The following is a 14,028-nucleotide window of genomic DNA, read 5'->3' as shown; positions in this document are numbered from 1 at the left end:
CTTCTATTTGCTGGCTTGATTTTTCGTCTCTTAATGGTGTCTTTTGATGCAGAGATGAGTTTTTTATAGGTGACACAATTTTTGGCAGGAATATTACTAAATAAGGGAAACAGTTTCAAACCTCCTTTTTCAAAATGCTCTCTTCATTGTACAGTTTCTTTCCAAAAGCAGTTCTCACTCATTTTTGAAACACGACTTTTACTTTGGGGCCATAGGATAAATGTATATATTAAAAAAAATTTTTTTATTAGCATATCGTTGACAGCTACTTGTCATCACAGCAAAGGTCAGAAAATTTAAAACACTTGTCTTTTTTTCAAATAAACCTATAAAACTCTCCTTTAAGTCAGATAGTACTTCACTACAAGACATCAGGGAACAAATGATTTTCATGATCGTTCTCTTATGTCTTTACAGAGGAGTATAAACATTTAAAAACATTTAGATATTTGATTTTTTAAAAATAAAAATTAACCACATTGCTGACATACTGAAGCATGTAAACTGCAATATTTTGAAATATGCTGACCATCAGTGAACCCAGGATAGGTTGTGGTGCAGACTGAGGCCTTGGTGTCAATCCCTGTATAGGATGCTGGCAAAACTTCATTTCTTCTATTTTTGCCATACGAATAGAATTGAAAGCTCTCATATTCTCTGTTTGTTTCTGATGGAGACTGAGCCTCTTACATAATGCTTGAGTACAAGCTCCCATTTGGGAGGCCAAAAAGATAGAGGTAAACAGACATTTTGAAACTGGCAATTTGAACAATTAATTAATATTAACTTAACTATTTTTATTATTTGCATATCAATCAATTGAACGGATTTTAACAGATCCATAAATTACAAGGCAGATCTCTTCAAATGCTCTAGTCACTAAGCAGATACTAAAGTTTCAATAAATATTTGATATGATCTTGATTTTGGCTTAAGGGAAAATGGGAGAGATGAATTTCTACTTTGTAGATGTGGAAAAAGAAACACAATGACTTTCAGATAGTCTATGTCCTAAGACGTTGGGAGAAGAAAGAGGAGAGGAAGGGAAAAGGGTTGAATTGAATTAAGTAGTCTAATTTTTCTTTGCACAAGGTCGGAAACCTGAGGCCCTTCAGTGGACAGCCTTAACACAAATTCTGTAATGCATAGAGACAGACCTGCTAATGGTCGTAGTGTGAATGCAGAAGAGGGGAAGAACACGTGTAGAAACGAAAAGTGCCCCAGATCTAAAACTGCTCTGCACGTACGGTCCCTGTGCCGCTAGCTACTTTGGAAGTCCCAGCGGTGAGAGCAGCTTGGGTCTCCACACCTGGAGCCGGCCTCCGCGGCCACGCCCCAGAGGCGGGACGAGCTTTCCTCGCAGCCCCGCCCCTGCCCGCCCTCCTCGCCCTCCTGCGACGCCCTAGAAGCCGGTGGCGGTCGCGAAAACACCGGAAGGAGCTGGAGCTGTTGCGGGAAGTGGCCGGGAGGCTGGTATCCCGCAGGCTGAGCTGCGGGTCCGTTTTCCGGCCATCCAGAAGCGACACCGACCCTTCCTAGGCCAGGGGAAGAAAAGAGGAGCTGGTGGGAGGTGCGGCCGCAGGCCACCGTCGGCCGCGCTGGCGGGGCTCGTGGAGAAGGCCGTGGAGGTGAGCGCGTAGCTGTTGGGAGGGGCGCGGGGTCGAAGTGCGCCTCGCCTGCAGCTAGGGATCGGTCTGTGTTTTCGCTCCCGCGCGCCGGGGCTGTGGCTGCTGCAGCGGCCTCATTTTCTTGGTTCGGGGTGGTGGTGGGTGCGCGGGTGGGTAGAAGGCCTAGGCCCCTCCGGTGCTCTGCGCTGCAGGGATGATTGGTGGCCTCCCCAGTAGGGGCGGTGGAGGATGCGAGTCTGTCGTAGATTTGAGGAAGGGTCCCCAGGGGGCGCTCCCCTGGGAAGCGGGAGGAAGGAGGAGTGAGAAGAGTCCCGAAGCGGGCCTCCTCTCTTTTCCTCGGTCTCAGCATGACGGCTTATCAGCCCAGCACGGTGGGCGCAGGCGACTGAAAGCCCCTCAGTGCGCTGGCTCCTGGGTTCTGGTTTCGCTTTGCAGCGTAGTTGGGGTGATCGGACCCATTCGTGCAGCCCCAGGGGTCCCGTTATTAATTATTGTCAGCAGGAAAACCTAGGCGTCATCGTCACCGAAATTTTTCTAAGACGAATATTTAATCCTTACTGTTTCACCGGTTACTCCTTGCGGTCTGTCCATCCGCAGCTTTTGTTTGAGTCAGTTTCCATGGTGTGTGGTTTCCCAGACCGTTACTCTTACATATTTTACCTACTACAAAATGCTCTTCATTTGAATATTTACAGGGTGCAAATTGAGCTGTTGGATGACTATGGGTGTTTTGCACTCAAGTATTTTTAGGGTTTACGCCTCATATAATCAGTATAAGGCCGGGAAAATTGGGCCAGAGGGGAAAACGCTGGCAGGAGCATAGGCTCTAAACTTACGATAAGGATCTCTAGACTTATTGCTTAATAGATGTATAGAATAGTAGAATTTTTTAGTTTAATCAGATTATTTTTCTTTTAAGGAAAACTTGTTTCAAAAAATAATGAGGCTGTTCTAGTTCCACTTCTGGTTGAGACAATTGTATCATTTGGAAAGGTCTGACCAAAGCAGATAATAAGCTATTTGATTTGAACCTAATATGAATATTGTTAGTGAATTCATGCTATTAATATAAACATGGGGAAAAGTAGGAATCTTATTGAAAAACAGTGCTAATTTTAAGGAAAAGTAATAGTAATAAGTTATACTACACCAGGGGCTTTATGTTATTTAATTTACTTTGGCAGGATTAAAAAAAAAAGGACAGTACAAAAGTATTGCAGGAATAAACTATTTGACCTCTTGCCATATGCAAGAGGGATAGTCTACTTAAGATTGCTTCTTATTTTTGATCTGGTTTATAGCCAGCTTTCACTTTTTTGTCTTGAGCTCTTTATAACTTACACCTTTATAACCTATTTGTAAAAAATAACTGTGCATTTAATGACGTTAGATTGTAGTAAATAGATTATTTTAATCGTTTGAAATTCAGAGTTAAGGAGATAATTTTTACATTTATTTATTGTTAGAATTTTCAGTGACCTTTCACATATACAATCTTATTTGATCCTCATGCCAGTCCTCTGAGTTAGAAATGCCAAGAAGTAAAGTCTTTTCCCATGACAGAAGCATTTCGAGATTGTGTAAGGATCAGAATTTCCCTAAAGCCTGAAATAATCTTGAAGTAACCTTTGATATAAATTGGAATTCAGCTAAGTATTGGAACACTGTGAAGTATAACATGGGACAGACTCTGGACTCTTTGCAAGGAAATGAAGTACATAAATGGTGAAAGATTTTTGGTGAGAAACATGAAATGTAGTCATTTCCCAAAAATAAAGGAATAAGTAACAGCTTTCTTTAGTGTTGTTTTTAAACTTTTTTTTTAAGTCTGCATGTGACTTTAGGAGCATTTTGATAAATAGGTTAGTCCCAGAGAGTCTGAGATAAGCCCAGTTTGTTTGTCTATAAAAAGGAGCATGAATTTTGTACTAATACTTAAGAATGCATATATAAAAATAAATGTTCTTTTCAAAAGTTACTCTAGAAGGCTATGTAGGTCAATATCTATGAGTCTATCAGGGAAAGAAAGCCCTTTGGAAAATAAAAAGAATGGAACATGGTTTCTACCCTTAAAGAATTTAAAGTCAGGCTTGTAGTCAAGTAGGGTAGGTTTTTACAGAACTGTGGTAAAATGTCTTATGACTATTACAATCAGGAATTTAGGTGAGGGAGGCATTATTTGTGATTGAATCTTGATAGAGATGATATTTGAGATGAGTGAGCTTTGCAAGGTTTTCAACAGGCGAATATTGGAGGACATTTCTAAAAACAATAGATTATTGCGTTCCTGGAAAGGTACAACTTATATTTGAGAAAGGATCAGTACAACAATTTGGCTGATAATAAGTTATGATTTATCTAAGTTAGAAATAGGAGATGAAAAAGACAAATTACGAAGGGCTTCATTGAAAATGTTTGGTTAGAAGAGGTATGTGATCCATATGAATGCAGAATGAGCTGTAATTGGGAGATGATTGAGACCAAGAGAACACTTGGGCAGCTTTAGGTTAAGCAAGATCTTGATAGTGTCACTTTTTTTTTTTTTTTTTTTTGCAGTACGCGGGCCTCTCACTGTTGTGGCCTCTCCCGTTGCGGAGCACAGGCTCCGGACGCGCAGGCCCAGCGGCCATGGCTCACGGGCCCAGCCGCTCCGCGGCATGTGGGATCCTCCTGGACCAGGGCATGAACTCATGTCCCCTGCATCGGCAGGCGGACTCACAGCCACTGCGCCACCAGGGAAGCCCCGATAGTGTCACTTTTGTGGCCCTTGTAGTTTCTCCAAAGTGCTATCTTGTAAGCAGACCTTGAGATAACATGGGTGCAGGTGAGATGCCAGGGAGCACAAGTGAGGGAGTGGGTAAAGAGTCAGGAAAGGGAAAAAAAGCCAGTGATGGGCAACTGGGGGTTAATCCTGTGGAGATTTTTGTAGAGCTGCCTTAGAATTGTCCTACTAACTGAAGGGTAGATGGGGAGTTTTTCCACCTACTCCAGTCCTCACTGACGGAGATTGTTCTTGAAATGTTTCGAGCACTTCCCATTGTCTTAGCTAGGGTTGGGCAGGCTCCTGTTGGTGGAGGTGGGAAGCTGTCAGGATACTATCTGTACCAGCTGCAAGGTGAGCTGAAGGGATGGGGGCCGGATGTCAACTGTGTCTGTTAATAGGCATTCTTATTAAATAATCAAGATGTGAAATAAAAGCCTCAATTTAGGTGGAGATCTAGAAGAAATGTGAGTTAAGAACTGATGGATAAAAGAAGCAAGCAGTAGAATTTGTTAACTGGTAGAATATAGAAAATGAGGAGGGATGCTAAAATGGCACTGAGGTTTGAGAGTTATGTAACTTGTGATTGAGGAGGGTTGACAGAAGGTCACTGACATTCAAATTAGTTATTTCAGGAGAATAAAGGAATTACAGTGTGTTGAAGAGTGTTGATAAAGTAGAGTGTAGGTGACCAGTCATTCAAAAGGGAAAGTAGGGTGGAGATTTGAACAGTGCTGCCACCCCTACTAGATACACAGTGTCTGACCCATACTTGATTGGGCCTTTGTTAAATTAGCCTCTAAATGCCTGGGGCTAGCGCGTCCTGAAATATGGCAGTATGGTGAAAATATGAGAATGAATGTGACATAGAATAAGAAGATTTCTTACATTTTTTAACTATTTATAAAATCCTGAAGGAGGAATTGCTAATATTTTTAGTAGAGGCATTATTTAGATGAATAAATTCTGATTCTTTTTTATAATCAACAATATTCTGGTAAAGAAAAAAATTGACAAAATTTCTTAGAGTGGTTCTCATTTGAATATGGTGGTTGCAATTGTTTTTCCGTGATTCTACATGTTCTACTTAAGTAGTTTTAATGACTGTCCCATAATGTTGATATTCTGTTAATTTAATTACCCCTCCATCTTGCTCAGAAGTGACTTAGGGTGAAAATTACCATCAGCTGGTTTGTGCTTCTATTAGAACTCTGTTATATTCATTGATTCTTGTTCTCCATTTCTCTTCCTCTTGCTTCCTCCCTCTTCTCTCTTCCCTCTCTGCCTAGTGTTTGTCACAATTATTTCAACTAGATAAGGCTACAGTTGACTATACTTTGCTGTTATTGGACAGATTTTTTTTCTTTGTAGGAAATGCTGATTAATGTTTACAAATCTTGATTAAGAATTTTATTTAAAGCGAGGTTGCTGGGTTGGAGCTATGCTTTTGGGTGGTCTATTGTGGCAGTGTTAAGAATAGGTTCTAGTACAGCTAGATTGCAGGTAGAGCAATCAATTAGGAGATTATATAGTTCTCTTAATAGACTCAGTAAGCCTCTCATTAATTAGACTGTTAAGGGTCAAAGGGACAGATGTTTTTAAGAAAAGGGAAATTAGAAGATTAGTACTAAATTTCTTTTTCTTTGTTATGGTTTGAACGAAAATTAAGAACGATTAGGGGAAGAGTTATAGGACTGTGAGATCTGTGTGAAGATTTTAAGGAGTTTGTGTTTGCTAGAATATTTGTTTAAAGGACAAGAAACACAGTTCTTAAAAGTGCTCATCAGGGGACTTCCCTGGTGGCACATTGTTTAAGAATCTGCTTGCCAATGCAGGGGACACGGGTTTAAGCCCTGGTCGGGGAAGCTCACATGCCGCGGAGCAACTAAGCCTGTGCACCACAACTACTGAGCCCGTGTGCCACAACTACTGAAGCCTGCGCGCCTAGAGCCCATGATCCGCAACAAAAGAAGCCACCGCAATGAGAAGGCCGTGCACCACAACGAAGAGTATCTCCCGCTCGCCGAAAGTAGAGAAAGCCCGCGCACAGCAACAAAGACCCAACACAGCCATAAATAAATAAATAAATTTAAAAATAAAGCAGTGCTCATCAGGGGACTTCCCTGGTGGTGCAGTGGATAAGACTCCACGTCTTATCCACTGGGGGCCTGGGTTCGATCCCTGGTAAGGGAACTAGATCCCACATGTGTGCTGCAACTAAGAGTTCGCATGCCACAACTAAGGAGCCCATGAGCCACAACTTAAGACCCAGCACAACCAAACAAATAAATATATATTTTTTAAAAGTGCTCATCAGCATATTTTATAGATTAAAAGTCTCCACGGACTCTTATTATGAATTGATTTAGAATAAAATAAACTTTTCTGCCTATTGTACTCTTTGCTGATATTAATACTTCTATTGTCAATGTTTTTGGCTTGCTTTTGTTGTATAGTAATTTTCTTCTATGGTAAATATGGAAAAATAAGCTGTAAGGTTATTATAATGTTGTATTTTTACAATTAAAATAATTTTGAAACCTAGTATTTAAAATAGTACAGTTGGGCTTCCCTGGTGGCGCAGTGGTTAAGAATCCATCTGCCAGGGCAGGGGACACGGGTTTGAGCTCTGGTCCAGGAAGATCCCACATGCTGCAGAGCAACTAAGCCTGTGCGCCACAGCTACTGAGCCTGCGCTCTAGAGCCTGCGAACTGCAACTACTGAGTCCACATGCCACAACTACTGAAGCCTGCCCACCTAGAGCCCATGTTCCACAACAAGAGAAGGCACCGCAATGAGAAGCACATGCACTGCAACGAAGAGCAGCCCCCACTTGCCTCAACTAGAAGAAAGCCGCACACAGCAACAAAGACCCAACACAGCTAAAAATAATAAATAAAATTAAAAATAAAATAAAATAGTACAGTTGGGGGCTTCCAGGGTGGTGTAGTGGTTAAGAATCCTCCTACCAATGCAGGGGACATGGGTTTGATCCTTGGTCCGGGAAGATCCCACGTGCCCCGGAACAACCAAGCCCGTGCACCACAACTACTGAGCCTTGCGCTCTAGCGCCTGCGAGCCACAACTACTGAAGCCCACGCGCCTAGAGCCCGTGCTCCACAACAAGAGAAGCCACCACAATGAGAAGCCTGCGCACTGCAACAAAGAGTAGCCCCCGCTTGCTGCAACTAGAGAAATCCCAGGCAGAACAACAAAGACCCAATGCAGCCAAAAATAATTATTTTTAAAAAAACAGTTTAAAAAAGTAAAAGATAAAATAGTACAGTTGGACTAGTCAGATTAGTTGTAGTAATGGAACAGTCGTATAGGTTGAAACTACTGACAGACAAATCAGTTTTTCTGCAGTCAAAGAATCTTAGAATTGACTTTAGGGCAAAATGCTGTCCTTTGAAACACCTGACAGTTGGTCTTCCAGCCTCTGTGTGTAACAATGATGGGGAACATCCTACTTCCCAAGGTTCTACCTTCCATTTTTATATAACTAATTGTTGAAAATCTTCACCATTGACTGGAGTTGCTATTTCTAAATTTCTCAAGTTACGTAAAAAAGAAAAGATCTCTCTTACTTTGGTCATCATGTCCAAATAATTGGAATGCATGTATCAAGTCCTCCAACTTTTTTTTTTTTTTTTTGGCTGCTTGGAGTGACTTTACGGGATTGTAGTCCCCCAGCCAGGGCCTGGGCAGTGAAAGTGCCGAGTCCTAACCACTGGACCGCCAGGGAACTCCCCTCAAGTCCTCCAACATTTGCCTTCTGCTGTCTAAACATAACATCCATACTTTCAATTTTTGCTCATAATAGTTAACATTTATTGAGTGCTTACTCTCACTCTGTTCGAAGTAATTTATATATGTTAACAAATGTGTTATATAACACCCCCCCAACTCCACAAGGTAGATTTTTGTAATTATCTCAATTTTATAGATGAGGGAACTGAGGCACAGAGAAGTGACTTAACCCTGGTCACAAACCTAGGACATAGTGGAGCTTGGATTTGAACCCAGGTAGCCTTGCTCCGGAAACTTTACTTTTAGCCATAGTGTTGTCTTTATGAGGATACAGTTTTCAAATTATTTAAGACTGTCTATGGAAGGCATTTGTATTCTGTAGCTTTTAACGTTCTTCATAAATAAAACGTTCACTAAATAATCTACCTAGTTTATGAGTACAATAAGACTGGCTTCTCTTTTTATTGTGAAACCTATTCTGTTGATAAATTGAGTGAGAACTGCACTGTTGTTTCCTTCGTCTTTTAGCATCTAGAATCTAAATACCTGAAACCATTTTTTTGGCCTTACTTTAGACAGTAGACTCTTTTTTAAAAAATTAATTAATTTATTTATTTTTGGGTGTGTTGGGTCTTCGTTTCTGTGCGAGGGCTTTCTCTAGTTGCGGCGAGCAGGGGCCACTCTTCATCGCGATACGTGGGCCTCTCACTATCGCGGCCTCTCTTGTTGCGGAGCACAGGCTCCAGACGCGCAGGCTCAGTAGTTGTGGCTCACGGGCCCAGTCGCTCCGCGGCATGTGGGAACCTCCCAGACCAGGGCTCGAATCCGTGTCCCCTGCATTGGCAGGCAGATTCTCAACCCCTGTGCCACCAGGGAAGCCCCTGACAGTAGACTCTTTGAATGTCAATATAGAATACTATATCCATCCTTGTTAATCTTAGCTCATTTTTCTAAATAAAATGTCATTTCTTTAATTATTTTTATAATTTTGTAATTAGATTTAACTAGCCTGTCTTCTGTGTCTTTATCCAGAGTTTTGTTAAGAATTTTGAACAGTTCTGCCATCTGCTAATACAGAGTTTCTTCTGGATTCATATTAATCTTCTGTGTAACTAATAAATTAGCAACCAGTTCTCATGACAAATTTTTTTGTCACAGTCGCTTGATTCTGATTCTTTATAAATAGCTTTACTTTTTGGAATAGACTAGATAATGGAATACAGGCAGTTTTTCAATATTAAAAGGTTCTCCTTAGGTTACCAACTGTCTTGATGTGTAACAAATATTAATAACACTGGTCCCTATGCTTTTTCTGTATTAAAACGTGAATGTCTGCTATTCTTTTATTAGGATGACTGGGTCAGAATTTGGGGCCTGAAGATTAGGGGATTGTACTGCTAAAAAGTAATATCTTCCCCACCCCCTTAAAAGTAATATCTTCAGAAGCAGTTTTGAATCTACAGATGGGCACTTGAGCCCCTGCCAAAGCTGTACATCATACAGCATGATGCTGTCATTTCAACCTGGAAGATTTTTCAGTTGTTATTACCATCATTATTGCTGAGGAGATTTCAAATTGTCCAGATAGGGTAGATAGAGGGAAAAGTTGTCTGATAAAAGATTGCAAAGGTCAGGACAAATTGAGGTCAAATTATGGAAAGCCTTAATTTCCATGCACAGTTGGAATATCTTTTGCTCTCTAGTAATTCCCAACCTGTGATCCCCAAGCTTCCAGAGGAGTCTTAGAGTTTTGTAGATTAATAGTTTTGTAGATTTGTATATTTTGGAGATTAAACCCTTGTTGGTTTCTTCACTTGCATATATTTTCTTCCATTCTGAGGGTTGGCTTTTCGTTTTGTTTATGGTTTCCTTTGCTGTGCAAAAGCTTTTAAGTTTAATTAGATCCCATTTGTTTATTTTTGTTTTAATTTTCATTACTCTAGGAAGTGGATCAAAAAAGATCTTGTTGCAGTTTATGTCAGTGTTCTGCCTATGTTTTCCTATAAGAGTTTTATAGTGTCTGGCCTTACATTTAGGTCTTTGATCCATTTTAAGTTTATTTTTGTGTATGATGTTTGGGAGTGTTCTAATTTCATTCTTTTACATGTAGCTGTCCAGTTTTCCCAGCATCGCTTATTGAAGAGACTGTCTTTTCTCCATTGTATATTCTTGCCTCCTTTTTCATAGATTAGGTGACAATAGGTGTGTGGGTTTATCTCTGGGCTTTTTACCCTGTTCCATTGATCTGTATTTCTGGTTTTGTGCCAGTACCATACTCTCTCGATTACTGTAGCTTTGTAGTATAGTCTGAAGTCAGGGAGCCCGATTCCTCCAGTTCCGTTTTTCTTTCTCAAGATTGGTTTGGCCATTTGGGGTCTTTTGTGTTTCCATACAAATTGTAAAATGTTTTGTTCTAATTCTATGAAAAAATGCCATTGGTAATTTGATGGGGATTGCATTGAATCTGTAGATTGCTTTGGGTAGTATAGTCATTTTCACAGTATTGATTGTTCTGATCCAAGAACATGGTATATCTCTCCATCTGTTTGTTCATCTTTGATTTTATTCATCAGTATCTTATAGTTTTCTTTTTTAAAAAATAGTTTTTTTTTAAAAAAATAGTTTTTTTAAAAAATAGTTTTTTTTAAAAAATAGTTTTTTTTAAAAAATAGTTTTTTTTAAAAAATAGTTTTTTTTTTTTAAAAATTTATTTATTTTTATGTATTTGGCTGCGTCAGGTCTTAGTTCCAGTGTGCAGAATCTTTGTTGCGGCATGTGGGATCTGTCGTTTCAGTGAGCAGGCTTCTCTCTAGTTGTGGTGTGCGGGCTCTTCAGCGTGGGGGCTCAGTAGTTGCGGCACGTGGGCTCTCTAGTTGTGGTGCACAGGCTCCAGAGCATGCAGGCTTAGTTGCCCCGTGACATGTGTGATCTTATTTCCGCAACCAGAGATCGAACCTGTGTCCCCTGCATTGGAAGGTGGATTCTTAACCACTGGACCACCAGGGAAGTCCCAGTATCTTATAGCTTTCTGAGTACAGGTCTTTGGCCTCCTTAGGTAGGTTTATTCATAGGTGTTTTATTCTTTTTGTTGTGATGGTAAATGGGACTATTTCCTTAATTTCTCTTTCTGATCTTTTGTTGTTAGTGTATAGGAATGCAAGAGATTTCTGTGTATTAATTTTGTATCCAGCAACTTTACCAAATTCATTGATTAGCTCTAGTAGTTTTCTAGTAGCATCTTTAGGATTTTCTGTGTATAGTATCATGTTATCTGCAAATTAATTCTCATTAAGCTGTTTAAATACCAGAACATTAATAGCAGAATGGAGAGAACTCATCTTTCTCTAGTCCCCCTTTCTTCTTTGCTGTGAGGCAACATTCTGAGTACATAACCTTCAAAACTGTATTTTTATCCTTCTACAGTGGATATGTACATACAGATACAATGTGCTATTATGCATGTTTTGTTTTGGGGCTTTATTTTTTTTGAACATTGTTTTCTTATTTGTTTTGTTTTTTTTTTATTTTAACTGAAGTGTAGTTAATTTACAATGTTGTATTAGTTTCCAGTGTACAGCAAAGTGATTCTGTTGTACATATATATATATTTTTCACATTTTTTTCCATTATAGTTTATTACAGGATAATTAAATATAGTTTCCTGTGCTATACAGTAGGACCTTGTTTACCTGTTTTATATATAGTAGTTTGTATCTGATAATCCCAAACTCCTAATGTATTCTTCCCTCAGGTTTTAAATTTTTACTTCAGTGGTATCACAGAGAATGTATTATTTTGCATCTTCCTTTTTTTCCATTCAACATTATGTCCTTTAGATCTATTCATGTTGATAAATTATCCATCCAGTTCATTAAGTTAAACTGATGTGTAGTGTTCAGTAATGAATATATATACATATATATATATACATATATATATGTATATGTATATATATATCCAACCTTGTATTGATGTACTTAAAACGTTTTACAGTCAAAAGTGAGATAACATACTGTCTAGAAAGCAGTGAGAAGAACATTTCCATCCCATTGGCAAACATTGGTATTAAGAAGAAAATGTATAGTTTAAATACTTTTATTATTAAGTAAATAAAACTAAGAGAATTCAGTTCCCATATTTAGGGATTAAGAAAATAAAACAGAAAACAAATAGGACATGGGGATTAAAGATAAAACTGTAATTAATGGAATTGGAAACAACAAAACAAAAATAGTGGGAAGGATAAATCCCAAAGCTGGTTCTTTGCAAGGACTGATGAATTAGATAAACCTCATATAGAAGAGAAGAAAATGGAGTAAAAATATGCAATATTAGGAATGAGGAAGGAGACATCATAGATACCCAGGTATAGGAAAGGTTAACGGAATTTTATGCAAACCTTCTTGAGAATACTACATGTTATGCCATGATGCCAAAGTTGAAAGTCAAGATTAATGGATAATTTTTTTTTTTTTTTTTGCATTACGCGGGCCTCTCACTGTTGTGGCCTCTCCCGTTGCAGAGTACAGGCTCCGGACGTGCAGGCTCAGCGGCCATGGCTCATGGGCCCTGCCGCTCTGCGGCACGTGGGATCTTCCCGGACCGGGGCACGAACTCATGTCCCCTGCATCGGCAGGCGGACTCTCAACCACTGCGCCACCAGGGAAGCCCTAATGGATAATTTTATACCAAAATATAAATTAATAAAATTGACCCAAGAAGCAGAAAAGTTGAATTGACCAGTTCTTGCTCAAGGATTGAAAAGGTCATTGAAGATCTGTCCTTGAAAGAGGCAGCATAACAGATGGTTTCACAGCTGACTTTTATTTAGTTTATAAACAACATATAGTTTTTTTAAAAAACTGTATTGTATGTTATTAAAGATGCAAAGCTACTCAGTGCATTCTGTGAAGTACACATATTGGGTTGGCCAAAAAGTTCGTACGGATTTCTCCATAAGATGTTACAAACTTTTTGGCCAGCCCGATACTTTTATCCCTGATTAAAAATGCTATCAAAAAAGGTCAATCTCGGGCTTCCCTGGTGGCGCAGTGGTTGAGAGTCCGCCTGCCGATGCAGGGGACATGGGTTCATGCCCCAGTCCAGGAGGATCCCACATGCCGCAGGGCGGCTAGGCCTGTGAGCCATGGCCGCTGAGCCTGTGCGTCCAGAGCCTGTGCTCCGCAACAGGAGAGGCCACAACAGTGAGAGGCCCACGTACCGCAAAAAAAAAAAAAAAAAAAAGGTCAATCTCACTTACATATAGAAATGCAAAATTTCTAAATACAATATTAGCCAATAGAATCTAGATATGAAATAACGGACTAATAGTACATTTTGACCCAGTAGGGTGTATTACATCAGTGCAAGGATCCTTAGTATCAAGTCTGTTAATATAATAGATAATATCAACAAATGAAACAAGGAGTCTAGGAAGCCATCAGTAGCTGCTGAAAAGACATTTTTAAAAAAAAAAACATCTTTATTGGAGTATAATTGCTTTACAATGTTGTGTTAGTTTCTGCTGTATAACAAAGTGAATCAGCTATATGCATATGTATATCCCCATATCTCCTCCCTCTTGAGTCTCCCTCCCACCCTCCTTATCCCACCCCTGTAGGCGGTCACAAAGCACCTAGCTGATCTCCCTGTGCTATGCAGCTGCTTCTCACTAGGTATCTATTTTACATTTGGTAGTGTATATATGTCAGTGTTACTCTTTCACTTCATCCCACCTTCCCTTTCCCCATGTCCGCAAGTCCATTCTCCACATCTGTGTCTTTATTCCTGTCCTGCCCATAGGTTCATGAGAACCTTTTTTTTTTTTTAAGATTCCATATATATGTGTTAGCATGTGGTATTTGTTTTTCTCTTTCTGGCTTACTTCA

At 39.7% G+C, this 14,028-nt stretch overlaps 1 protein-coding gene across 1 annotated transcript in view; it reads left to right on the top strand.

Annotated features, from left to right (window-relative positions):
• The first annotated feature begins 1,438 nt into the window (after positions 1–1,438).
• Positions 1,439–14,028, top strand: part of USP33 (ubiquitin specific peptidase 33) — a 64,539-nt gene continuing 51,949 nt past the window's right edge. The window contains exon 1 of the mRNA XM_065896138.1: positions 1,439–1,628. The gene's annotated coding sequence lies outside the window, so the exon portion shown is untranslated. The remainder of the gene's footprint in view (positions 1,629–14,028) is intronic.

The sequence above is a fragment of the Phocoena phocoena genome, chromosome 1, assembly GCF_963924675.1.
Source record: "Phocoena phocoena chromosome 1, mPhoPho1.1, whole genome shotgun sequence".
In the NCBI taxonomy this organism is placed as follows: Eukaryota; Metazoa; Chordata; class Mammalia; order Artiodactyla; family Phocoenidae; genus Phocoena; species Phocoena phocoena.
This window is presented reverse-complemented; position numbering and strand designations above follow the sequence as displayed.